The following is a 26,416-nucleotide window of genomic DNA, read 5'->3' as shown; positions in this document are numbered from 1 at the left end:
TGGGAGGGGAAACCAGGAAAGGAAATAACATTTGAAATGTAAATAAATAAAATAACCAGAAAACAAAAACAAAACAAAACCAACCAACTGACAAACAAACAAACATAAACAAAAACAAAAAAATCCTTCAGGTAACAGCAGATACTGGCAAAGACGGGGAGAAAGAGGAAAACTCCTGCATTGCTGGTGGAAATGCAAACTGGTACGACCATTCTAGAAGTCAGTCTGTTGGTTCCTCAGAAAATTGGACAACACTACCTGAAGATCCAGCTATACCACTCCTGGTCATTTATCCAAAAGATGCTTCAACATATAACAAGGACACATGCTTTCTACTATGTTCATAGAAGCCTTATTTATAATAGAAGCTGGAAACAACCCAGATGTCCCTCATGAATGAATACAGAAAATGTGGAAAATTTACACAGTGGAGTACCACTCAGCTATTGAAAACAAAGAGTTCATAAAATTTTCAGACAAATTGAAGGAACTAGGAAATATCATCCTGAGTGTGGTAACCCAGTTGCAGAAGAACACACATGATATGTACTAACTGACAAGTGGATATTAGTGAACAAAAGCTAGGAATACCTACAATACAACTCACATACCACATGAATCTCAAGAAAAACGAAGACCAAAATGTGATGCTTCTTTAGCCTTAGAAGAGGGAACATAATAATCACAGGAGGGAGATGGAGGGAGGAATTATGGAGGGAGAGAGGAGGGGAGGGGAAAACGGGGGAACAGGATCAGGTTTGGGAGGAAGAGGGAGATGTACAGAGGGTCAGGAAATTGAACTGAGGTATTTAGCAGTAGAGGATGGGAAACTGGGGATAGCCACAGGAAGTCTCAGATGCAAGAACCCAACAGGGATGACTTGAATGAAATGCTTAACAAAGGGGAGAGAGAACCTGTGGAGACCATATGCAGAGGTTAGGCCACCCACCCATCTCATAAATTTTGATCCAGAATTGATCTTGTCTAAAGGAAATACAGGGGCAAAGAGTGGAACAGAGACTGAAGGAAAGGCTATCCAGAGACTGCCCATCCTAGGGATCCATCCATCTCATATACAGACACCAAACTCGCATTATTGCTGATGCTAAGAAGTGCTTGCTGACAGGAGCCTGATAAATCTGTCTCCTGAGAGGCTCTGTCAGAGCCTTACCAATATAGATATAGATGCTTGCAGCCAACCATCGGATTGAGCACAGGGACTCCAATGGAGAAATTATAGGAGGGACTGAAGAAGCTAAAGGCGTTTGTAATCCCATAAGAAGGGAAACAATATCGACCAATCAGACACCCCTGAGCTCCCAAGGTTAAATCGCCAAGGACAGAGTGGGGTGGACTACACGCAGAAGAGCACATGGCTGAGCCGCAGATGTAACAGGGGATGGCCTTATCTGGCATCAATGGGAAGGGGGCCCCTTGGTCCTGTGAAAGCTTGATGCCCCAGTGTATGGGAATGCCAGGGAGGGGAGGTGGGAATGGGTGGTAGGGTAGGCGAAGAAGCACCATCATAGAGTTATCAGGAGGAGAGATGGGATGAAGGTTTTGCTGTGGGGAAACATGGAAGGGGGATAACATTTTATATATAAATAGATAAAATAACCAATAAAAGAGAATTTAAATTCACTTCCATAAGTAGGAAAACACAATTGACTTATGAACAGGATATGTATTTTTTGTTTTCTTGGAATATATAATAAATGAGACCATTTACTTGCTTTAAATGAAGCTCTAAATATTTATCATAAACAAAATCATGATGTTCTCTAAACTCAGTGAAATAAGACTGGAAACCAATAATGGGAAGACAGACAAATTTCCAATAGTTTTATAGAAAGGAATATGTGAAAATATACAGTGAACTGCATTAAAATGTGAAGTAACATATCAAGATTTTAAGCAACCACTCAAGAATAGATGACTAGATTCAATTAAAAAAAAGATTTTAACACCAAAAAAAAAGTCTAAGCTATAATAAATCATTGAAGAATTCACTTATATAGTCCACATAAAGAGGAGGAACAAATTACCTAAATCAATCAAGAATGAAAAAGAGAAATATCAAAGTTAAATATAAAGAGAATATATCAAGAAAATTTTAAATGAAGTATCAATAGAGAAAACGAATTTTAAAACACTTTGAATTAATATTGTGGTTTGAGTGATACTGGATAGCCTAGGCTTGTATGTTTGAATGCTTTGGCCCTAATTGATGGATCTGTTTAGGGAGGATTAGTAGGTGTGGCTAGTTGGTGGAGATAGGTAACTGGGGATAAGCTTTGAGGTTTTAAAAGTCCAAATGATGCCCAGCCTCTCTGTCTCTTTCTGCCTTCAGCATGCATATTAAGATTAAGTGTTCCATTACTGGAGTAGTATCATGCCTGGCTGTTGCTATGCTCTTGACTATGATGGTCATGGACTCACCCTCTAAAGCTGTAAGCAAGCCCTAATTAACTGCTTTCTTTTATAAGTTACTTTGACCATAGTGTCTCTTCACAGCAATAGAAAAGTAATGAAGACAGTCAGCCAATATTACTGACTGAATTGAATAATTCTAGCCATAGTAAAGGATAAAAATAAAAAGAAACCCCATTTCAACATTGAAATAAAAAGGCATGCAATTAAGATGTGAGCAATATAACAAGAAATACCACAAAGAATATTGAACACATAAAACTTTGACAATAAAAACAGGAAAAAAAAGGTGCTAGAGAGATGGCTCTGTGGATAAGGATATTTGTTGACCTTAAAATTGACTTGGTTTGTTACCAGTACCAACATAGCAGCTCACAAATGTCTGTAACTACATCTCTACTTCTATCTCAGGATTTCCAGAGAAACAAGGTTTGATTTCTTTAATTTTTTTTGGAGATTTTAATTTCTTTTTGTATTAGATATTTGCGTTATTCACATTTCAAATGTTAACCCCATTCCACATTACCTCACAGAAAACCCCCATCACATCCCCCTCCCCCTTCTCACCCCCCTCCCAAATTTCTTGACTTGCATTCCCCTATTCTGGGGAATAGAGTCTTCTCATTGATGTCTGAAATGTTCATCTTCTGCTACATATGTAGCTAGAGCCATGGGAACCTCCATGTGTACTCTTTGTTTGGTGTTTTAGTCCCTGCCAGCTCTGGGGGTACTGGATGGTACATATTATTGTTCCTCCTAAGTAGCTGCAAAGCTCTTCAGTTCCTTGGATCCTCTCTCTAGCTGCTCCACTGGGGACCCTATTATCATTCTAATGGTTGTCTGTGAGCCATGGGTGTTCTGATCCACTTTCCAGTAAGGATCAAAGTAGCCACACTTTGGTCTTCCTTCATGTTGAGTTTCATGTGATCTGTGAGTTGTATCTTGGGTATTATGAGCTTTTGGGCTAATATCTGCTTATCAGTGACTACAAACCATATGTGTTCTTTTGTAATTTGGTTGCCTCACTCAGGATGATAGTTTCTAGCTCCACCCATTTTCCTAAGAATTTCATGAATTCATAACTTAGGAGTACTCCATTGTGTAAATGTACCACATTTTCTGTATCCATTGCTCTGTTAAAGGACATCTTGGTTCTTTCTAGCTTTTGGCTATTATAAATAAGGCTGCTATGAACATAGTGGAACATGTGTTTTGTTGCATGTTGGAGCATCTTCTGGGTACATGCCTAGGAGTGGTATAGTTGGGTTCTCAGTGCTATGTCCAATTTTCTGAGGAACTGCCAAACTGATTTCCAGAGTGGTTTTACCAGCTAGCAATCCCACCATCAGTGGAGGAGTGTCCATCTTTCTTCACATCCTCTCCAGCATAATATACATTGGTGTGACTCTAACCAAGCAAGAGAAAGATATGTGTGACAAGAATTTCAATTCTCTGAAGAATGAAATTGAAGATCTCAGGAGATGGAAAGATCTCCCATGCTCATGGATTAGCAGAGTTAATTCAGTAAAAAATGGCCATCTTGCCTAAAGCAATCTACAGATTCAATGCAATCTCCATCAAAATCCCAACTCAATTCTTCATAGAGTTAGAAAGAGAAATTTCCAAATTTATCTGGAATAACAGAAAATTCAGGATAGCAAAAAGTATTCTTAAAAATAAAAGAACTTCTGGCAGATTCACCCTCCCTCACTTCAAGCTGTATTACAGAGCAATAGTGATAAAAACTATATAGTACTGGTACAGAGACAGGCAGGAAGATCAATGGAGTAGAATTGAAAACCCAGAAATGAACCCACACACCTATGGTCACTTGATCTTTGACAAAGGAGCTAAAACCATCCAGTGGAAAAAAGACAGCATTTTCCACAAATGGTGCTGAGTCAACTGGCAGTCAATATGTAGAAGGATACAAATTGATCCATTCTTATCTTCCTGTACAGAGCTCAAGTCCAATTGGATAAAGACCTCCACATAAAACCAGATACACTGAATCTAATAGAAGAGAAAGTGGGGAAGAGCCTGGAGCATATGGGCACAGGGGAAATTTTCCTAAATAGAACACCAATAGCTTATATTCTAAGGTCAAGAATTGACAGATGGGACCTCATTAACTTGTAAAGCTTCTGTAAGGCAAAGGACACTGCCAATAGGATAAAATGGCAACCAACAGATTGGGACAAGATTTTTACCAATCCTACATCTGATAGATCCAATATATATCCAATATATACAAAGAACTCAAGCAGTTAGACTCCGGAGTACCAAATTAACCTATTAAATCTGGGGTACAGCACTAAACAAAAAATCTCAACTGAGGAATATCAGATGGATGAGAAACACCTGAAGAAATGGTCAACATCTGTCAGGAGCCATAATTGGACAAGCTAATATACTAGTAGGAGATCATCCCAAAATGCCTGCTTGCCTGCTTTGGATTATTATATAATCTGTGACAGGTGAGCCCCCATTCATCAAGGCAAGGCTGTGGAGGAAATTTTAGGAAAGATTCCTGATATATATAATCAATAAGTAATACCACACTCCTTTGGAACAGATCTCTGCAGATCCACGAAGATGTACTGTCTTATAGTGATTCTATGTAGACAAATAGATGACTTTAGTTTTAATAATGATCCTATAAGAATTCCTAAAATGTACTAAACCCAACTCCAAGTGGATCAAGGACCTCCATGTAAAACCAGACACACTGAAACTAATAGAAAAGAAACTGGGGAAGACCCTTGAGGACATGGGCACAGGGGAAAAGTTCCTGAACAGATCACCAATAGCTTATGCTTTAAGATCAAGAATTGACAAATGGGACCTCATAAAATTACAAAGTTTCTGTAAGGCAAAGGACACCGTTAAAAGAACAAAACGGCAACCATCAAATTGGGAAAGGATATTCACCAACCCCACATCTGATAGAGGGCTAATATCCAATATATACAAAGAACTGAAGAAGTGTTGGTGAGGATGTGGCAAAAGAGGAACACTCCTCCACTGCTGGTGGGGCTGAAAGATGGTACAACCACTGTGGAAATCAGTCTGGAGGTTCCTCAGAAAACTGGACATGAGACTTCCAGAGGACCCTGCTATACCTCTCCTGGGCATATACTCAAAGGATTCCCCTGCATGCAATAAAGACACATGCTCCATTATGTTCATAGCAGCCTTATTTATAATAGCCAGAAGTTGGAAAGAACCCAGATGCCCCTCAAAGGAGGAATGGATACAGAAAATGTGGTATATTTACACAATGGAATACTACTCAGCAATTAGAAACAATGAATTCACAAAATTTTTAGGCAAATGGTTTGATCTGCAAAATATCGTCCTAAGAGAGGTAACCCAATCACAAAAGAACACACATGGAATGCAATCTCTGATAAGTGGATATTAACTAGCCCAGAAGCCCTGAATACCCAAGGCACAAATTGTATAACAAATGACTCCTATGTAGAAGTATGGAGAGGGTCCTGATCCTGGAAAGGATTGATCTAGCATGGGAAGGGAATATACGGACAGAGAAAAAGGATGGAGGTGATTGGAGAAGGGATGGAGAGAAGAAGGTTTATGGGACATATGGGGAGGGGGGATCTGGGAAAGGGGAAATCATTTGGAATGTAAACAAAGAATATAGAAAATAAAAATATTAAAAAAAGAAAGACTGATAAAAAATAAAATTAAATTTAAAAAATTCAGAAAAAAAAAGAATTCCTAAAATTATATTTGTGATTATTAAGCTCTTTTATAATGGGACTGCTACTAGGTTCTTTTCTGATAGTTAAAACTGCAATGAGAACTCTGCCAGTCTCCCAAGTGTCACAAGTTAATTGCTCTTAGATGGCAACCAGAGGTTCTCCTACTCAGAGCACATTCCAAGAGGTTGCAAAACAATTAACCAAAGGTAATAAAAAGGTAACTAATGATTTATTATAGGTGCTAGAACAGAAGATAAAAATATTGACTGGGTTTATCTATACAAAACTTCACTTAAAACTTAGTTATGGTTTTTTGATGAACCTGTAGAGAAGACAAATGATAGATGATTACTCCTAATGGATATGCATGCAAACATTCTCTGTTGTAAGCTTCTATTTCAATTTATGACTTGGTATTTTGTGTGAACTTGTGATAAACCTTGTAACATGTGATCATGTATTCTGAAAGATGTATAAGTACTGAGGACAATGAGATGAGAGAATTGGAGTAGAAAATTTTCCCTTATCCAGTTAGAGTAGAATTTTTGCCTTTCCCCTCTTAGAAGAATTTCTCCCTTTTTCCACTTAGGATCTTTCTGCTTCTCCTTCTTAGATAGCTTTCATAGGAAACATTTTACAACTTAGTAATAAACTCATTAACCATTTTTCTAAATGTCCCATGTTTTCTCCCTGTGACTTCTGACTAGCAGGCTGAAAGTTAGAGCCCAACAGTTCCTGTGGAGACAGTACAAAGGCAATTTAACTAATCCTTAGCAGTTCGGAAGAGGTGCTAAATGCCAGAAGCTGCAGTCTCTGGCCTCAGAGGATCATAGAAGACAGATCAGCTACTGTAGCATGGTAACCTAGATTTAGATAACTAAACTTTTTATTATAGAGCCACCCTAAATTTTCTGTAAGACAAATTCTTACCCCAGAATTTCATAAGACAGAGTCTTACTCCCCCCTCTGACTCTCTTCCCCCCTCTGCTGCCTCAAGAAGAACTAAGAAGAAAGAATACCTCTGCTGGGGCAGGTTCCCAGCAAACATCCTTAATCATCAGAGAAATCTTTATCTTTTTCTTAAAGGTCAAGACTGAAATGCATACTTTTAATTATAATTACATGATTAGATTTATTAAACTATACAAACTAGCTTCTGAAGTCCTTACCTGTCTCTGACATCCTACCCTTCTTCCCAGAAGTTCCCTGAGCATTTGGCATAAGGATTGTATAGCACATGTATCAGTTGTAGCTTGGAAACCAATCTAATGTGTTTTCTTGCATTTGGACTTGTTGTGTCTTTCATGATGAGGTCCTAGAAACCTAACTATTTGTAGCAAGGGAATTAATAAAATACAGACACATGGGCAAACATTGTCATTAACCTGAGAAAGACTTTGCAAAATTATATGGTTCTGAAACACTGGTGCTTGACATGACTTGGCCCTGTCAACACTTATTATCTTAGAACTGCACTTGCTCTCCACCAGGGCCTCAAAAAGCTATCTGGCTACTATCTCATTTGTCCTACATAAATAAATTTCATTTTCGCATCCATGCAAATACTTCATCAAAAATAAAAATCCCCAAAAAAAAGAAAGAAAATAAGGTTGTATTCTGTTCATCCTTTTATTAAATTCTTTAATCTCTTTTTTTACAGTCCAATCATTATCCCCTGCCTGGTTTCACCTCTGACTGTTCTTCATGCCCCACCTCTTCCCCCATCTTCAAGAGGATGCACCCACCCCACCCCAGTAGACCTGCCCAGGCCCTCAGGCCTCAAGTCTCTCTAGGGTTAGGAGCATCTTCTCTTACTGAGGCTAGACAGATTCCACCTTACACCAATCAGAATGGCTAAGATAAAAAACTCAGGTGACAGCACATGTTGGAGAGGATGTGGAGAAAGAGGAACTCTCCTCCATTACTGGTGGGATTGCAAACTGGTGCAACCACTCTGGAAATACATCTAGAGGATCCTCTGAAAATTGTAAATAGATCCACCTGAAGACCCAGCTATACCACTCTGGGGCACATACCCAAAAGGTGCCCCCCCCCATGCCACAGGGGCACGTGTTCCTCTAGGTTCATAGTGGTCTTATTTGTGACAGCCAGAAGCTAGAAACAACCAAGATGTCCAATTCTCTTCATCTTTGGGAAATGTCACTATTAACAATTCTAATTTTTCAGAAAGCAAAGTTTAAAACAAAAATTTATATCTAGTAAACATTCAGAGAATAAGCAAGTGCTAAGCCTTCCTCCCTAAAACGTGATGCCTGTATCCTCTAAAACCTGGAGGATGTGACAGGAAAGGGGACAGAGTAAACATAGTAGGCATGGCCTGGCAATTGGTTGCTTGGCAACGTTGCCTTATAGAAAGACTTTAGCTTGTCATCATGAACACACTTCTAATGGATGACTGCTCATGACTGGTCTTCAGCATCCCATGATGGATGGGGAAGTGCTGAGAAGCACATGCTTCATGAAGAGTTATTGACTCTTAATTTTTGGTTTGAATTTTTCTTAATAAAAGAAATTAGAAATAAAAATTTTAGTGATTTCTAACCCACCAAATCCAATGACCATTTCTTTTTTCTCTTATAATGCAAACGCAAGAAATAGACAACATGGTTAAATAAGCAACAAACCTTGCGTGTTTCACATTGTTTGCTTCCTGACATTAATTTCCTTAGTTTAAAACAAATCACTCTTCCCTTGTCTTTTATTTCAGAGCCCCTTCTTCTTAGGAGGTCTTGACAGATTTTTCCTTTCTTCCTGACCTTTGCACACTAGAACAGCACAGAACATGTACATCTTATCATTCATGTGATAGAAATGTAATCCTTCCAACCTCATGAATAGATTAATGTGGGAACTACTCTTATGAATGAATTAATAGATTAATGAGGGCCCCATCCTCATGAATACATTAATGTCACTCCTGTAGGGTCAGGATCCTTGTAAGAAGATAGATGTGTCACAGACTGCAGCTCTCTTATTATCTTTCTATGGGATTTTCTTATTGCATGCAATATAAAATCATGTCCTGTTGCCAAATCTAAACAGGCCCTGTCTTTTATCCCTTGAACTCTGCAAGTTCCTGAACTGTTGTTCCACTGAGCCTTTACTAGCAACAAATGACCCAGTCTAAGATGTTCAGTTATAGCTATAAAAATAAAGTAAATATGCTTTTAATAGGAATATTTTTTATATAGTATATAAAGCAGTACCCCGTCAATAACAAACTCAATAAATACATTAGGGGCATTTATTTATTTTTTATTTTTAGCCATCAAAACATTCTTTAAAATCTTTGGTCAAATGAATTCTATTGTTATGAAATACGTTTTTACAGCTAAGAAGCCCACACACTGAAGTTCCACAACTTTGAATGAACGTTTGCTTTTATTCTATAGTTTAGATTCTGGGAACAAAAATAGAATCATTTTGAGTGTTTCAATCAATTTGATGATAATTGCCACATGCAAGCAAGTGGAATTATTAGAGATTTCTTTTGGTCTTAGCCTGTGGTACTTACCACAATGCTGTTAAGATTCTACAATGTTGTACAGTGTAACAGTCTACTCTTCTCCTTCCACTGTGAATAAAATTCTATAAGAAATAGATTGCAACTTTTATCCACTTTTTAAATCCATTTATCCATAAACAGATATTTCTATTCTTTCTATCTCTTGGCCAATGGAAATGAAAATAAAATAGTTGGATGTACAATATCTCTACCAAAACCCTGCTTTTAATAAGTATATAAATACCCAGAAGCAGATCAGCTCAAGAATATAATAAGTCTATATTCAATGTCTTGAGTGGCCTCCACTTTTACACAAACGTTTCCGTTTGTCCACATTCTCATCAGCTCTTGTTATTATTTTCATTCATTTACTTTCTCTTGTGTGATAATAGAAGTAAAGTCATGTTATTGAGGTTTTTATATACATTTCATTCATAATTAGTAATTTGAGCAGGTATTCATGTTAGCTATGTGTATGTTTTCTATGACTCTCATGAAGAAGTAAGGAGAGTGTCCTGATCCTGGAAAGGCTTGATCTATCATTGGAGGGGAATATAAGGACAGAGAAAAAGGAGAGAGGTGATTGGAGAATTAGTGGAGAGAAGGTTTATAGGACATATGGGGAGGGGAACTGGGAAAGGGGAAATCATTTGGAATGTAAACAAAGATTATAGAAAATAAAAATATATAATAAAAAAACTAAGAAGGTGAACTATTTCACCTGTATTTTAATCTGTCATGGTATTACATTTTTGGCTGGCTAATTGGAGGATTACTTTAAATGTATAAATATTATTGCCTTATCAAATATATCACTAGCAAGTGTTCTATTTACCCATTGTCTGCATTTACACTCTGAAATGCCTTTTTTGATGAATTGAATATTTGTTCTTTTTACACCAGTTGCAAGTTCCTAGACAAACTTGGTGGGAAAGATGGCTTGTTATAGCCTTCATACTACTGTTTTTATGAATACTGCTATTAAAAAATCTTCTATACCATGTTTACAACTATTAAATTAACATTATTTATTATGATCAACCAAACTCCATAATTATATCAGGTTTTCAGGTGTTACACACACACACACACACACACACACACACACTGTATATATATATAATATTAAGTATTCTTTTGGTTTTGGCTGAAGAACAGGGCATCCTGCAAAAGTTTCTCTGCAAAAGTGAAAATACCCTGTTTCACTTACTCCAAATTCTTCTCCAGACTCTTTATGGTCATTTTCTAGCCTCTATGATATTGTTTTTTCTAGAATACGATACAGTTATAAATAAACATTGCACAATATCATGATTGACGACTTTCTTTTATTAATGCACTTTTGTTGCCTCCATTCATCACATTCTTCAAAGACCAAGGCCTATTATCAAAAAAATACATAGAACTGTGTCATTTGGTGTTTTCCCCAAAGTAAGTTGTTTCTAAAGAATACCCAGAAACTTTTGTCATAGAATTTAGTCTCAGACAATATAATCTTTTTCTCAAGTCAATCTTGGTTTTTTTTTTAAATAGAATACTTTAAAAAGCAAGAGTTTTATCTTTTTTACTCTCAGAAGCAAAATAATATTTGCCGCCAATAATTATTTTCAAAATGTGATAAAAACCATATGAATAAAGCTCAAGAATATATGTCCCTCACATTCAAACCAATGCTTTGGTCTTTTTACCTGCCTTCTCTACTCTGAATTTTCAGCATTTTGATAGTTATAATTCACATTTCCCTACCTAACCTTACCCCAATTGTTTTTTGACTTTAGCAAAATGGGTTTTCACATACCTGCCTGTCTGATCTCACTTTCTGTGGTACCATGAAACTCATTTCTTTGACAGAACAAACAATAATATATCTCTGTAGCTTTCATGTCTCAGTGAATGTATAACTGTATCATCATGCTATATCTAAACATAGTTCTTCTTTTGGTCAGGGTAGTTAGCTTTTTACAGTTCTTAGGAGGAATGAGAACATTGAAACTCTTCAATGTCAGACCTGAAATTTGAACTGTGTGAAAGTATATGATTCAGGGAATTCTATTTATTGAATTTGATTCCTCTTACCCCTAATGCTGTATTTCTTATTTCAAAGTGAAGAATAAATGCTACATCCAAACTAATGGAAAAAAATCTTTTTTCTTACAAGACTTTCATAAACTTGGTTTTTATATTTAGGGCTTTAAGTCATTTTGTCTTAATTATTATACATGATGTAATATAAATATGGAACTTCACACCTCTATGTTTAGAAGCCTAAATTCACCAAAATAATTTGTTAATAAAATCAATATGCTTTTCTATTTCAGAAATATGAAATAAGCAAAAGGCATAAAATAACAGTATGTTATAATAATTAATATTTTCATATTTATTTTTAAATTACTAAGATATATCTAGAAAGATCAATACTATTTTATAAATTAGAAACCATTATTTTTTAAAGAGGTAGTAAGTCATAACACATAGACACAGACACTTAATGATAAAGTTAAATTAGATAAGAGTTTAATATTTTACCAAAACATCTTGAAAATGGCAAATTAAACATGAAATTATTTCCTTTCTTATCAAGTTATTTTATTGTATTTTTTTCTCTAGGGCCATTTTCTTTACTCCATTCCAATTTCTAATATCCTTGATGCTTTAGAGAATGTAAAACCTTGACAGCAAGGGATATATTGCATTAATTTTGATATTCATAGAATGAGTAGGACTTACACACTTTCCATTACCTGAAGCAATTCAAATGGATTTTTTATTAAACATACCGTTATTTTTACCAGAATAGTTTTATAAGGTCATTCAATAACTCTTACCAATAAGTATAGTCACCCAGTGAATTGTTACTTAAAAATGCTTCACTTTATTTAGAAAGATGACTGTAAGCAGAAAATGCACCAAAAATGTTTAATAGATGGGACATTTTAGTAGAGATGGAAACAGATGAGAATATACTACCTAATTTTGAATTCTATTGCCAAGCTATAAATCACATAAAATAGCTACAATTAAATGGGTGAATTTGATTGTTATGCAGTGAATTGGGGAACTGAATGGTAGTAATTAAATAATCTTAGAGGAGAGCAAATGGGTCCTATCTGCTACTCCCATATCTGCTTTAGCAACCCTTTCTAACACAGTCTCTAAGGCTCTAAATCAAGTTAATATTTCAGAATATGACTCTTCCTACTATGAGGTCTGCAGGATTTCTTAGGTAATAAACTTAAGTGTGTGTTCCAAGATATTAAATCCTGAGTAACCTCTCCTAAAATGCTTCAGAGCTCAATACCGATGTCAAATGTTAATCAAAATCTCTTGGCAAGTGTAGAATTTAATGGAATTTCTTTGTTCTTGAATTAAAATTAAAAAAAAATTGTCTCTGAACTATAAGGGAGACTCTGACTTATTAGAGGTACATTCTCTGGCATTCATTAAGAAAGGTCAATGTGTTACATAAAATAAAAGGTGCTCATACAAGTTGGTGGCATTAGGTAAGTAGGTAGGAACATTAACCTTATCATTCTGTGAATCAAATTGATTTGACCCTCTCAGTCTTTCACAATAAAAAATAAGGAAGAATTTCCAATATTTTTCAACCAAATTAAAAAAAAATACCCTCACCCATCTTAGTTTATGGTCTCTGATAATTCTTTAGGAGTCTCAAAACTTGAATTGATAACTTATATTTTCTAGCTTCCTTTTCTTCTTTTTTCTTTTCTTTTCTTCATTTCTTTCCTTTTTCTTATTTTTTTATTTTCTATATTCTTTGTTTACATTCTGAATGCTTAGGCAGGGGGAGTGGTTTTGTGTTACAATATAAAATAATATTTAAAATTTGAAAAAAAATCTCTATGATTTTGAAACAACAAATGATGCCTGGGGCTGAAGTTCTACCTCAGGGGTGCTGTTTGTCTAGCATTCAAAGATCATAGGTTCAGACAGCTGGAGAGAGGGGCTAATGGTTGAAAGTACATGAGGCTCTTCCAGAGCTGGTTTAGACTTGGTTTGCCACCAGAGCCAGTTCCATTGTGTTGCCCAGGAAAGATACAGGACCTACTCTTCCTAGTGCTACAGTCAGTGAGGGGGAAGGGCCAGCTCTCCAGATTACTATAGTTGGCAACTTGGGGAGGAGCTGGGCATTATACCATACCCAGTCTACCTCAAGGCTCTTCCACACTCCCACGCTCTGTACTGGCTCATTTTCATCCATAAATAGGATCATTTCTATGTTGGAGATTGGCCCTAATGCTTTGAATCTACATGTCCAGACACTGAAGGTCCTTGTACCCAACTGGTTTTTGATCTATCAGTAATGATTTCTGTGGCCAATAGCTGGCCAGAAAGGGGTTGGACTTCCAGGTTTTCTCAGGCTAGGAGAGAGGAGAAGTGAGGAAGAGGAGAACTGAGAGACATAGTGGAGATAGAGAATACAGTCATAGTTTCGGGGAAGATCTTCTGTCAGAAGCCATAATGGGACAAGCTGATATACTAGCAGATAAGCATCCTGAAATGCCTGCCTAGGATTATTATATAATCTGCAACAGGAGAGCCCCCATTCAGCAAGGCTGTGGAGGACTAATTTTAGGAAAGATTCCTGCTATTTATATGCTCTTCCTGTTATTATTATACATTTATAATGATCAATAAGTAATAGCACATCCCTTTGGAGCAGATCTCTGCAGATCCATGAAGATGTATTGTCTTATAGTGATGCTATGTAGACAAATAGATGACTTAAGTTTTAATGATGATCCTATAAGAATTCCTAAAATTATATCTGTGTTATTAAGTTCTTTTATAATGAGGCTGCTACTAGGATCTTTTTCTGATAGTCAAGACTGCAATGAGAACTCTGCCAATCTTCCAAGTGTCACAAGTTAATTCCTCTTAGATGGCAACCACACTTTTCCCTACTCAGAGCACATTCCAAGAGGTTGTAAAACAATTAACCAAAGGTCATAAAAAGGGAACTAGGATTTATTATAGGTGTTAGGATGTTTATAGAAGATAAAACATTGACTGGGTTTATCTATACAAAGCTTCACTTATAACTTAGTTATGGTTTTAAACCTGTAGAGAAGACAAATGATAACAAGATAGTTACTCCTAATGGATATGCATGTAAACATTCTCTGTTGTAAACTTCTGTTTCAACTTATGACTTGGTATTTTGTGTGAACTAATGAAGAAGTTTGTAACATGTGATCATGTATTCTAAAAGACGTTTAAGGGCCGAGAACAAGAGAAGTCATACCAGAAGAACTGAGTGAGAGAAACAGAGCTGAGAGAAGAACTGAACTGAGGAGAAATTTTTAGTCAGAAGAGAACAAGATTAGAAGGAGAATGTGGAGTGGAATAACTTAGAAACTATATGTAACATAAAATAACTAAGAGAACAATGTGCAGGAGGCAGAGGGAAAGAGGAAAAAAGATGTTGCAGAGAGCAGAAGGAGCACGCAGGCTTCTCCTTAAGACTTAGTCTTTTTTTTAATTTTTTTACTTTGTCCATTTTCTTTTCTTTTTTTTCTTTTTTTCTTTTTTATTTCATTCGATATATTTTTATTTACATTTCAAATTATTTCCCCTTTTCTGGTCCCACACTCTCCGAAAGTCACATAAGCCCCCTTCCCTCCCCCTATTTGCCCACCCACCTCTTCCCACTTCCCTGTTCTAGTGTTGCCTTATACTGCTACACTGAGTCTTTCCAGAACCAGGGGCCACTCCTCAGTTCTTCTTGTACCTCATTTGATGTGTGGATTATGTTTTGGGTATTCCAGTTTTCTAGGCTAATATCCACTTATTAGTGAGTGCATACTATGATTGATGTTTTGAGACTGAGTTACCTCACTTAGTATGATGTTCTCCAGCTCCATCCATTTGTCTAAGAATTTCATCAATTCATTGTTTCTAAAGGCTGAATAGTACTCCATTGTATATATATACATATACCACATTTTTTGCATCCATTCTTCTGTTGAGGGATATCTGGGTTCTTTCCAGCTTCTGGCTATTAAAAATAGGGCTGCTATGAACATAGTGGAGCATATATCCTTATTACATGCTGGGGAATCCTCTGGGTATATGCCCAGGAGTGGTATAGCAGGATCTTTCGGACATGACATGCCCAGTTTTCTGAGGAACTGCCAGACTGATTTCCAGAGTGGCTGTACGAATTTGCAACCCCATCAGCAGTGGAGGAGTGTTCCTTTCTCCACATCCTGGCCAACACCTGCTGTCTCCTGAGTTTTTAATCTTAGCCATTCTGACTGGTGTAAGGTGAAATCTTACACCAAACCTTTTGATTTGCATTTCCCTGATGACTAATGAAGTTGAGCATTTTTAAGATGTTTCTCTGTCATCCGAAGTTCTTCAGGTGAGAATTCTAAAGTCCCTTGAGGACATTGGTACAGGTGGAAAGTTCCTGAACAGAACACCAATAGTGTATGCTCTAAGATCAAGAATTGACAAATGAGACCTCATAAAATTACAAAGTTTCTGTAAAGCAAAGGACACCATCAAAAGGACAAATCGGCAGCCAACAAATTGGGCAAAGATCTTCACCAACCCTATATCAGATAGAGGGCTAATATCCAATATATACAAAGAACTCAAGAAGTTAGACCCCAGAAAACCAAATAACCCTATTAAAAAAAGGCTTAGTCTTATTAAGAGAAACAAAATCTTTTTCTTACAAACATGGATTTAATTAATTTAGCATTGAAAGGGTGGAAGCTTTTTCTTTTTCGATGCAATAAATATTGGAATTCATTTTTCATCCAGAATAAGTGAGTTCTTTCTGCACCAGTGCTTGGTCTTTTGCTCCATATTCATATGTAAGCATGGATGTGTGTGTAAGTATGTAATTGTGAGAATGTATGCATGTATGTGTGTGTGTAAGTATGAAATTGTGAGAATACGTGCAAGCTGGGCTCAGCTGACTGTGTGAAAATAAGTATGAATCTCACATATGAATTTATGTGAGATTATGCATATCCACTTATGTAGAAGTTTTTCTTTCTCCAAGTGTTATTCTCTTCTCCTGGTCCAATATAAGTTTATTCCTCCTAACTTCCCCCTAGACTGACAAGCAAGAGGCATCTGGACGATAGGGAAAAGGCTCTAGCAACTAATCCTTTACTTAATCTCCTGCTGTTTTAGGATGAGGTGTTAAATGCCTGAGTCTGCAGTCTCTGGCTTCAGAGGAACACAGAAGGCAGGTCAGCTACAATAGCATAGTAACTTGGACTTAGATAAGTAAACCTTTTATTATAAAGCAACCCTAAATTTTCCATAAGACAAAGTCGATGCTCTTCCTCCCCCCCCCCCCCGCTGACTCAAGAAGAACCAAGAAGAAAAGAAACATCTCTGCTGGGGCTGGCTCCCCGCAATCTTCCAAGATGTAGGTGGAAAGGTAGGTGGAAAGGGAAAGTGACCCAAGGAAGGGCAGCTAGAAAGTATCTTGTGCATCAAGGCTAGTAGGCTTCATAGAGGGTAACTGGACAATTAAACTGAGGGGAGATTTAGAGGTGTACATCTAGAAGGAAAGTGAAGGGCATGCTAGCCACAGGAGGTTTAGAAGAGCCTAGCCTCTGAGTCAGTAAGGCAGGTATAAAATGAGCTAGTGTGTGTGTGTGTGTGTGTGTGTGTGTGTGTGTGAGCTCTGCCACACTCATACCCAAATCCCTGCCACCAGGGCCAGCTCCACTATGCTCCTTGGGCAAGTCACAGTTCCTACTCTCCTAAATGTAGCTGCAGGTGAGATATGTGGCCAACATTTCAGAACACTTCACCCAAGGAGAGGCCAGGCCAAGTCACTTCTGCAAAGGCAGCTACATAGTTTCTGAAGGCTTGACTGATTAAGGATTTCCCTATATTCTCTAGTGGTAATCTGAGCTATGGACACCAACATAGACCCTTGCTGCAGTATAGCCACAGACTCAGTCATGGTTCTTAGAAGTAGTTCAGGCTGAACCCTCACTCTGGCTTCAGCTACCAGGGCTGGCCACTCACAACAGTCTCTTCCTCTTGAGGCTGAGTCTCCAGTTCCATCTCTCTTCATAAAAATTAACCTGCAAATTAACAAACTTAGAAATGAAAAGGGAGATATAACAACGGAAACTGAGGAAATCCAGAAAATCATCAGATCCTACTACAAGAGCCTGTACTCAACACAACTGGAGAATCTGGAGGATGTGGACAATTTCCTTGACAGATACCAAATACCAAAATTAAATCAGGACCAACTAGACCATCTAAACAGTCCCATAAAGCCTAAAGAAATAGAAGGAGTCATAGAAAGTCTTCCAACCAAAAAAAGCACAGGACCAGATGGTTTCAGTGCAGAATTCTACCAGACCTTCAAAGAAGAGTTAACACCAATACTCTTCAAACTATTCCACAAAATAGAAACAGAAGGAACACTACCCAATTCCTTCGATGAAGCCACAATTACGCTGATACCAAAACCACACAAAGATCCAACAAAGAAAGAGAACTTCAGACCAATTTCCCTTATGAACATCGATGCAAAAATACTCAATAAAATTCTTGCCAACCGAATCCAAGAACACATCAAAACGATCATCCACCATGATCAAGTAGGCTTTATCCCGGGAATGCAGGGTTGGTTCAATATACGGAAATCCATCAATACAATCCACTACATAAACAAACTCAAAGAACAAAACCACATGGTCATTTCATTGGATGCTGAAAAAGCATTTGACAAAATTCAGCATCCTTTCATGCTTAAAGTCTTGGAGAGAACAGGAATTCAAGGCCCATACCTAAACATAGTAAAAGCAATATACAGCAAACCGGTAGCCAGCATCAAACTAAATGGAGAGAAACTTGAAGCAATCCCACTGAAATCAGGGACCAGACAAGGCTGCCCCCTTTCTCCTTATCTTTTCAATATTGTACTTGAGGTACTAGCTCGGGCAATTCGACAACATAAGGAGGTCAAAGGGATACAAATTGAAAAGGAAGAAGTCAAACTATCATTATTTGCAGATGACATGATAGTCTACCTAAGTGACCCAAAAAACTCCACTAGAGAGCTCCTACAGCTGATAAACAACTTCAGCAAAGTGGCAGGTTATAAAATCAACTCAAGCAAATCAGTGGCCTTCCTATACTCAAAGGATAAGCAGGCTGAGAAAGAAATTAGGGAAATGACCCCCTTCACAATAGCCACAAACAGTATAAAGTATCTTGGGGTGACTCTTACCAAACATGTGAAAGATCTGTATGACAAGAACTTCAAGACTCTGAAGAAGGAAATGGAAGAAGACCTCAAAAAACGGGAAAACCTCCCATGCTCATGGACCGGTAGAACCAATATAGTTAAAATGGCCATTTTGCCAAAAGCAATATACAGATTCAATGCAATACCCATCAAAATCCCAACTCAATTCTTCACAGAGTTAGAAAGAGCAATTATCAAATTCATCTGGAACAACAAAAAACCCAGGATAGCTAAAACTATTCTCAGCAACAAAAGAAAATCTGGGGGAATCAGTATCCCTGACCTCAAGCAATACTACAGAGCAATAGTGTTAAAAACTGCATGGTATTGGTACAGTGACAGGCAGGAGGATCAATGGAACAGGATTGAAGATCCAGAAATGAACCCACACACCTATGGCCACTTGATCCTCGACAAAGAGGCTGAAAACATCCAATGGAAAAAAGATAGCCTTTTCAACAAATGGTGCTGGTTCAACTGGAGGTCAGCATGCAGAAGAATGCGAATTGATCCATCCTTGTCTCCTTGTACTAAGCTCAACTCCAAATGGATCAAGGACCTCCACATAAAGCCAGACACTCTGAAGGTAATAGAAAAGAAACTGGGGAAGACCCTTGAGGACATCGGTACAGGGAGAAAGTTTCTGAACAGAACACCAATAGCAATAGCGTATGCTCTAAGAGCAAGAATTGACAAATGGGACCTCATAAGGTTACAGAGTTTCTGTAAGGCAAAGGACACCATCAAGAGGACAGATCGGCAACCAATAAATTGGGAAAAGATCTTCACCAATCCTACATCAGATAGAGGGCTAATATACAATATATATAAAGAACTCAAGAAGTTAGACTCCAGAAAACCGAACAACCCTATTAAAAATGGGGTACAGAGTTAAACAAAGAATTCTCACCTGAAGAACTTCGGATGGCAGAGAAGCATCTTAAAAAATGCTCAAATTCATTAGTCATTAGGGAAATGCAAATCAAAACAACCCTAAGATTTCATCTTACACCAGTCAGAATGGCTAAGATTAAAAATTCAGGAGACAGCAGGTGTTGGAGAGGGTGTGGAGAAAGAGGAACACTCCTCCACTGCTGGTGGGGTTGCAAATTGGTACAACCACTCTGGAAATCAGTCTGGCGGTTCCTCCGAAAACTGGGCACCTCACTTCCAGAAGATCCTGCTATACCACTCCTGGGCGTATATCCAGAGGATTCCCCACCATGTAATAAGGATACATGCTCTACTATGTTCATAGCAGCCCTATTTATAATTGCCAGATTCTGAAAAGAACCCAGGTATCCCTCAACAGAAGAGTGGATGCAAAAAATGTGGTATATCTACACAATGGAGTACTATTCAGCCATTAGAAACAATGAATTCATGAAATTCTTAGGCAAATGGATGGAGCTAGAGACCATCATACTAAGTGAGGTAACCCAGACTCAAAAGGTGAATCATGGTATGCACTCACTAATAAGTGGTTATTAACCTAGAAAACTGGAATACCCAAAACATAATCCACACATCAAATGAGATACAAGAAGAAAGCAGGAGTGGTCCCTGGTTCTGGAAAGACTCAGTGAAACAGTATTCGGCAAAACCAGAACGGGGATGTGGGAAGGGGTGGGAGGGAGGACAGGGGAAGAGAAGGGGGCTTACGGGACTTTCGGGGAGTGGGGGGGCTAGAAAAGGGGAAATCATTTGAAATGTAAATAAATTATATCGAATAAAAAAAATTAACCTGCTTCATTTGCTTTCTCTCCATATATGCACAGCCTACTCCCACATTATGATAACTTCTGCTGTAAGATGGCCACCTGGCTGGCAGGTCCCCACATGACATCCCCCATCTCAGCAGCATTTGTTATGGCAGCAAGCAAGGTCTATGGTCCACCAGTGCCAAATGGCAGGTCTATAGGTGGCATGATGTTCTACAAGTCTATGTCTGTTTTGCTCCTACTGGGCTACACTGCACGGATTGGATTGGATTTGACTTGTATGAGTCCTCAACCTAAAAGGGCTTGGGTACCAAGCCAGGTGATTTATTGTTGAAATGTATTATTTTATTTAGATTTTGTTTACAGTATAGAGATAATAATACACACCCTCAAAAATTGTGCTCTTATGATAAATAAAATCATTTTCCCTATACAGTGTGGGTTGGGCTTTCTCTAATTTTTAAAATAATCATGGCTATTTCTTGGCTTTCATATGTTCACATCTACATTCAAGCATTTGTAAATTTTTTGGTCACTTAAAAATTCTTCTTTAATACAACCCTGATCTTACTTCCTGTTATTAATTTCACATCTAGTATAATTAAGTCAAGTCTTTCCTGGATGTTCACTTATTTAAACCAAAAGGATTTTTAAAAATATTTAACTTTTATTCATTTATATGCATCTGGCTGATAATTAGCTTTCAAAATACTCATACCTATCAGGAGCCATAATGGGACAAGTTAATATACTAGCAGGTGATCATCCTGAAATAGCCTGCTTTGAATTATTATATAATGTACAACAGGTGAGGTCTCATTAAGCAAGGCTGTGAGGGACTAAATAAAGGCTGCTATTATTATCCTTTTCCTGTTATTGTTAAACACATATAATAATCAATAAGTAATAGCACACCCATTTGGAGTAGATCTCAGCAGATTCATGAAGATGTACAGCCTTATAGTGATGCTATGTAGAAAAATAGATGACTTAGGTTTTCATGATGATCCTACAAGAATTACTAAAACTATATCTGTGATTATTAAGCTCTTTTATAGTGGGACTGCTATTAGGTCCTTTTCTGATAGTCAAAACCGCAATGAGAACTCTGCCAGTCTCCCAAGTGTGACCATTAATTGCTCTTATATGGTAGCCGCACTTTCCTACTCAGAGCACATTTCAAGAGGTTGTAAAACAATTAACCAAAGGTCATAAAAAGGGAACTAACAATTTATTATAGGTGCTAGGACAGAAGATAAATATATTGACTAGGTATATCTGTATAAAACTTCACTAATAACTTAGTTATGGTTTTAAACCTTAAATGAACCTGTGGAGCTGAGACAGGTGATAGATGTTTGGCTAGATAATTACTACTTTTTAAAAATTTTTTTCTATATTCTTTGTTTACATTCCAAATGATTTCTCCTTTCCTCATTTCCCCCTCCACATAAGTCCCATAAGCCCTCTTCCCTCTACCCTTTCCCCAATCAACCTGTCCTGGTAATCTCCTACAATGCTGCCTTTCCAGCACCAGGGCCCTCTCCTTCTTTTTTCTTGGGAATGATTTGATATGTGAATTGTGCCTTGGGTATTCAGAGCTTCTGGGGTAATATCCACTTATCAGTGACTGCATTCCATGTATGCTCTTTTGTGATTGGGTTGCATCACTTAGGATGATATTTTCCAGTTCCAAACATTTGCCTAAGAATTTCACGAATTCATTGTTTTACATTGCTGAGTAGTGTCCCATTGTGTAAATATACCATATTACTCCTATTGGTTATGCATGTAAACATTCTCTGTTTTAGCTTCTATTTCAATTTATTACTTGATTTATTGTGTGTGCTTGTGATGAACTTTGCAACGTGTATTCTGAAAGATGTTTAAGGGCTGAGGACAAAGAGAAAAGTCAGAACAGAGGAAGTTAGGTGAAAGGAACAGAGGTGCAAAGAACTGACCTGAGAGAGGAACTGAACTGAGGAAAAGTTTTTAGTCAGAACACCTTTTAGAGAGAACAAGATCACAAGGAGATCATTTTATATGGGAAATGTGTCTTGCGTATTCCATGCTTCTGGGCTAATATCCCCTTATCAGTGAGTGCAAACCATGTGTGTTCTTTTGTGATTGGGGTGCCTCACTCAGGATGATATTTTCTAGTTCAATTCATTTGTCTAAAAAAATCATGAATTCATTGTTTTCAATGGCTGAATAGTACTCCAGTGTGTATATATACATTTTCTGTATCCATTCCTCTCTTGAGAGACATCTGGTTTCTTTCTAGCTTCTGGCTATTATAATTAGGGCTTCTATGAACATAGTGGAGCATGTGTCCTTATTACATGCTGGAGAATCCTCTGGGTATATGCCCAGGAGTGGTATAGCAAGTTCCTCCAGTAATTATGCAACTAATGTTGGACTGGTTGTAGGATAAACACATATTATGCCATAAACATATTATGCCAAGTTTTCTGAGGAAACGCCAGACTGATTTCCAGAGTGGTTGTACCAGTTTGCAATCCCACCAGCAGTGGAGGAGCATTCCATTTTCTCTGCAACCTCTCTAGCACCTGCTGATTCCAGAGATTTTTTTTTAATTTTAATTTTTATTTATTTTTTATTGAATATCATCTTCATTTACATTGCCAATGGTAAAACATTTCCTGCACCCCTTGGTTGATGGTTCAATCCCTGGGAGTCTTGGATCATCTGGGTGGCTGAAGTCATTGTTCTTCCCATGGGGCTGTAAACCCCTTCAGCTCCTCAAAACCACCCTGCAGCTCCTCCACTGGGAACCCCACAACCAGTCCAACAGTTAGTTGCTAGTTTCTGCCTCTGTATTTGTAAGGCTCTGGCAGGGCCCCCCTGGAGACAACCATGGCATGCTTCTTTTGGTATACTCTTCTTGTTGTAGTGTCGGGATTTGGTGACTAATTATAGGATGAATCCCCAGGTAGGGCAGTCTCTGGGTGGCCTTTACTTCAGTCGCTTCTCCACACATTGTCTCCCTTATTGTTCCTGTGAGTATTATGTTCTCTTTCTCAGAGGAACAAAAGCACCCTCACTTAAGTCCTCCTTCTTGAGCTTCCTGTGCTGGGTGAATTGTAATTTGTTTATTTTGAGCTTTTGGGCTAACATCCACTTGTTAGTGAGTACATACCATGTGTGTTCTTTGTGATTGGGTTACCTCACTCAGGATAACACCTTCTAGTTCCAATCATTTGCCTAAGAATTTCATGAATTTGTTGTTTTTAATAGCTGAATAGTACTCCATTGTGTATATATACCACAGTTTCTGTATCCATCCCCCTGTTGAGGAACATCTGGGTTCTTTCCAGCTTCTGACAATTAAAAATAAGACTGCTGTGAACATAGTGGAGCATGTGTGCTTATTACATGAAGGGGCATATTATGCACATATGCCCAGAAGTGGTATAGCTAGGTCCATAGGTAGTACTATGTCTAATTTTCTGTTTTCCAGAGTGATTTTACCATCTTGCAATCCCACCAACAATGGAGATTGTTAGTTCCTTTTCCCCCACATCCTCTCCAGCATCTTCTGTCCCCTGAATTTTTCATCTTAGCCATTCTTACTGGTGTAAGGTGGAATCTTAGTGTTGTTTTGATTTGCATTTCCCTGATAACTAAGGATGCTGAACATTTCTTTAGGTGCTTTAGAGCTATTCGAATTTCCTCAGTTGAGAATTCCCTGTTTAGCACTGTACACCATTTTTAATGGGGTTATTTGATTCTCTGGAGACTAACTTCTTGAGTTCTTTCTATACACTGGATATTAGCCCTCTATCAGATGTAGGGTTAATAAAGATATTTTCCAAATTTATTGGTTGCCATTTTGTCCTATTGACCATGTCCTTTGCCTTACAGAAGCGTTGCAATGTTATGAGGTCCCATTTGTCAATTCTTGTTATTAAAGCATAAACCATTGGTGTTCTGTTCAGGAACTTTTCCCCTGTGCACATGTGTTCAAGATTCGCCCCCATTTCCCCCTCTATAAGCTTCAGTGTGTCTGGTTTTATGTGTAGATCCTTGATTCACTTGAACTTGAGCTTTGTACAAGGAGATAAAAATGGGTTGATTTGCATTTTTCTGCATGCAGATCTCCAGTTGATGCAACACCATTTGTTAAAAATGCTGTCTTTTTTTCCACTGGATGTTTTTAGCTGCTTTGTCAAATATCAAGTGACCATACTTGTGTGGGTTCATTTCTGGGTCTTCAATTCTATTCCATTGATCATCCTGCCAGTCTGCATACCCATACCAAACAGTTTTTATCACTACTGTTCTGTAGTAGAGCTTGAGGTCAGGGATGGTGATTCCCCCAGAAGATCTTTTGTTGTGGAGATTGTTATTTGCTGTCCTGGGTTTTTTGTTATTCCAGATGAATTTGAGAATTGCTCTTTCTAGATCTATGAAGAATTGATTTGGGATTTTGATGGGGATTGCATTGAATCTGTAGATTGCTTTTGGCCATTTTTACAATATTGATCCTGTCAATCCATGAAAATGGGAGATCTTTCCATTTTCTGAGACCTTCTTTGATTTCTTTCTTCAGAGGCTTGCAGTTCTTGTCACATAAATCTTTCACTTGCTAGAGTCACACCTAGGTATGAAATATTATTTGGGACTATTGTGAAGGGTGCCATTTCCCTAATTTCTTATCTTGTTTATCCTTTAAGTAGAGGAAGGCTACTGATTTGCTTGAGTTAATTTTATATCCTGCGACTTTGCTGAAGTTGTTAATCAGCTTTAGGAGTTCTCTGATGGAAGTCTTGGGGTCACTTAAGTATACTATCATATCATTTGCAAATACTCTTCAAACTTTTCCATGAAATAGAAACTCAAGGAACACTAACCAACTTATTTTATAAAACCACAATAATGCTTATACCTAAACCAAACAAAGACCAAACAAGGAAGGAGAACTTGAGACCAATCTCCCTCATGAACATTGATACAAAAATACTGAACAAAATCCTGGCCAACTGAATCCAAGAAATGCATTAAAACTATAATTCACCAAGATCAGGTAGGCTTCCTCCCAGGGATGCAGGGATGTGTTAATATACAGAAACTATCAACATAATCTCTTTCATAAACAAACTAGTGGAAAAAAAAACCCATGGTCATTTCATTAGATACTGAAAGCCTTTTGACAAATACAGCATCCCTTCATGATAAAAGTCTTGAAGAGATTTGGAATCCAAGGCTCATACCTAAACATAGTGAAAGCAATATACTGCAAACCAGTAGCCAACATCAAGAGAAAGTTGAAGCAATCCCACTAAAATTGGGGACCAGACAAGACTGCCCACTCTCTCCCTATTTATTCAATATAGTGCTTGAAGTCCTAGCCAGAGCAATTAGGCAGCAAAAGGAGGTCAAAGGTATACAAATTGGAAAGGAAGAAGTCAAAATATCTCCTGAGCTTTTTATCTTAGCCATTCTGACTGGTGTGAGGTGAAATCTCGGGGTCATTTTGATTTGCATTTCCCTGATGACTAACAAAATTGAACATTTCTTTAGGTGCTTCTTAACCATTCAATATCCCTCAGGTAAAAATACTTTGTTTAGCTCTGTACACCATATTTAATAGGGTTATTTGGTTCTCTGGAGTCTAACTTCAGGATGGTATAGTTTGACACCAAAGAGAGGAGTGGTCCTTGGTCCTGGAAAGACTTGATGAAGTAGTGTAGTGAAATACCAGGACAGGGAAGTAGGGGAGGATTGATTGGGG

This window comes from Apodemus sylvaticus, chromosome 18, assembly GCF_947179515.1.
Source record: "Apodemus sylvaticus chromosome 18, mApoSyl1.1, whole genome shotgun sequence".
Classification (NCBI taxonomy): Eukaryota; Metazoa; Chordata; class Mammalia; order Rodentia; family Muridae; genus Apodemus; species Apodemus sylvaticus.
This window is presented reverse-complemented; position numbering follows the sequence as displayed.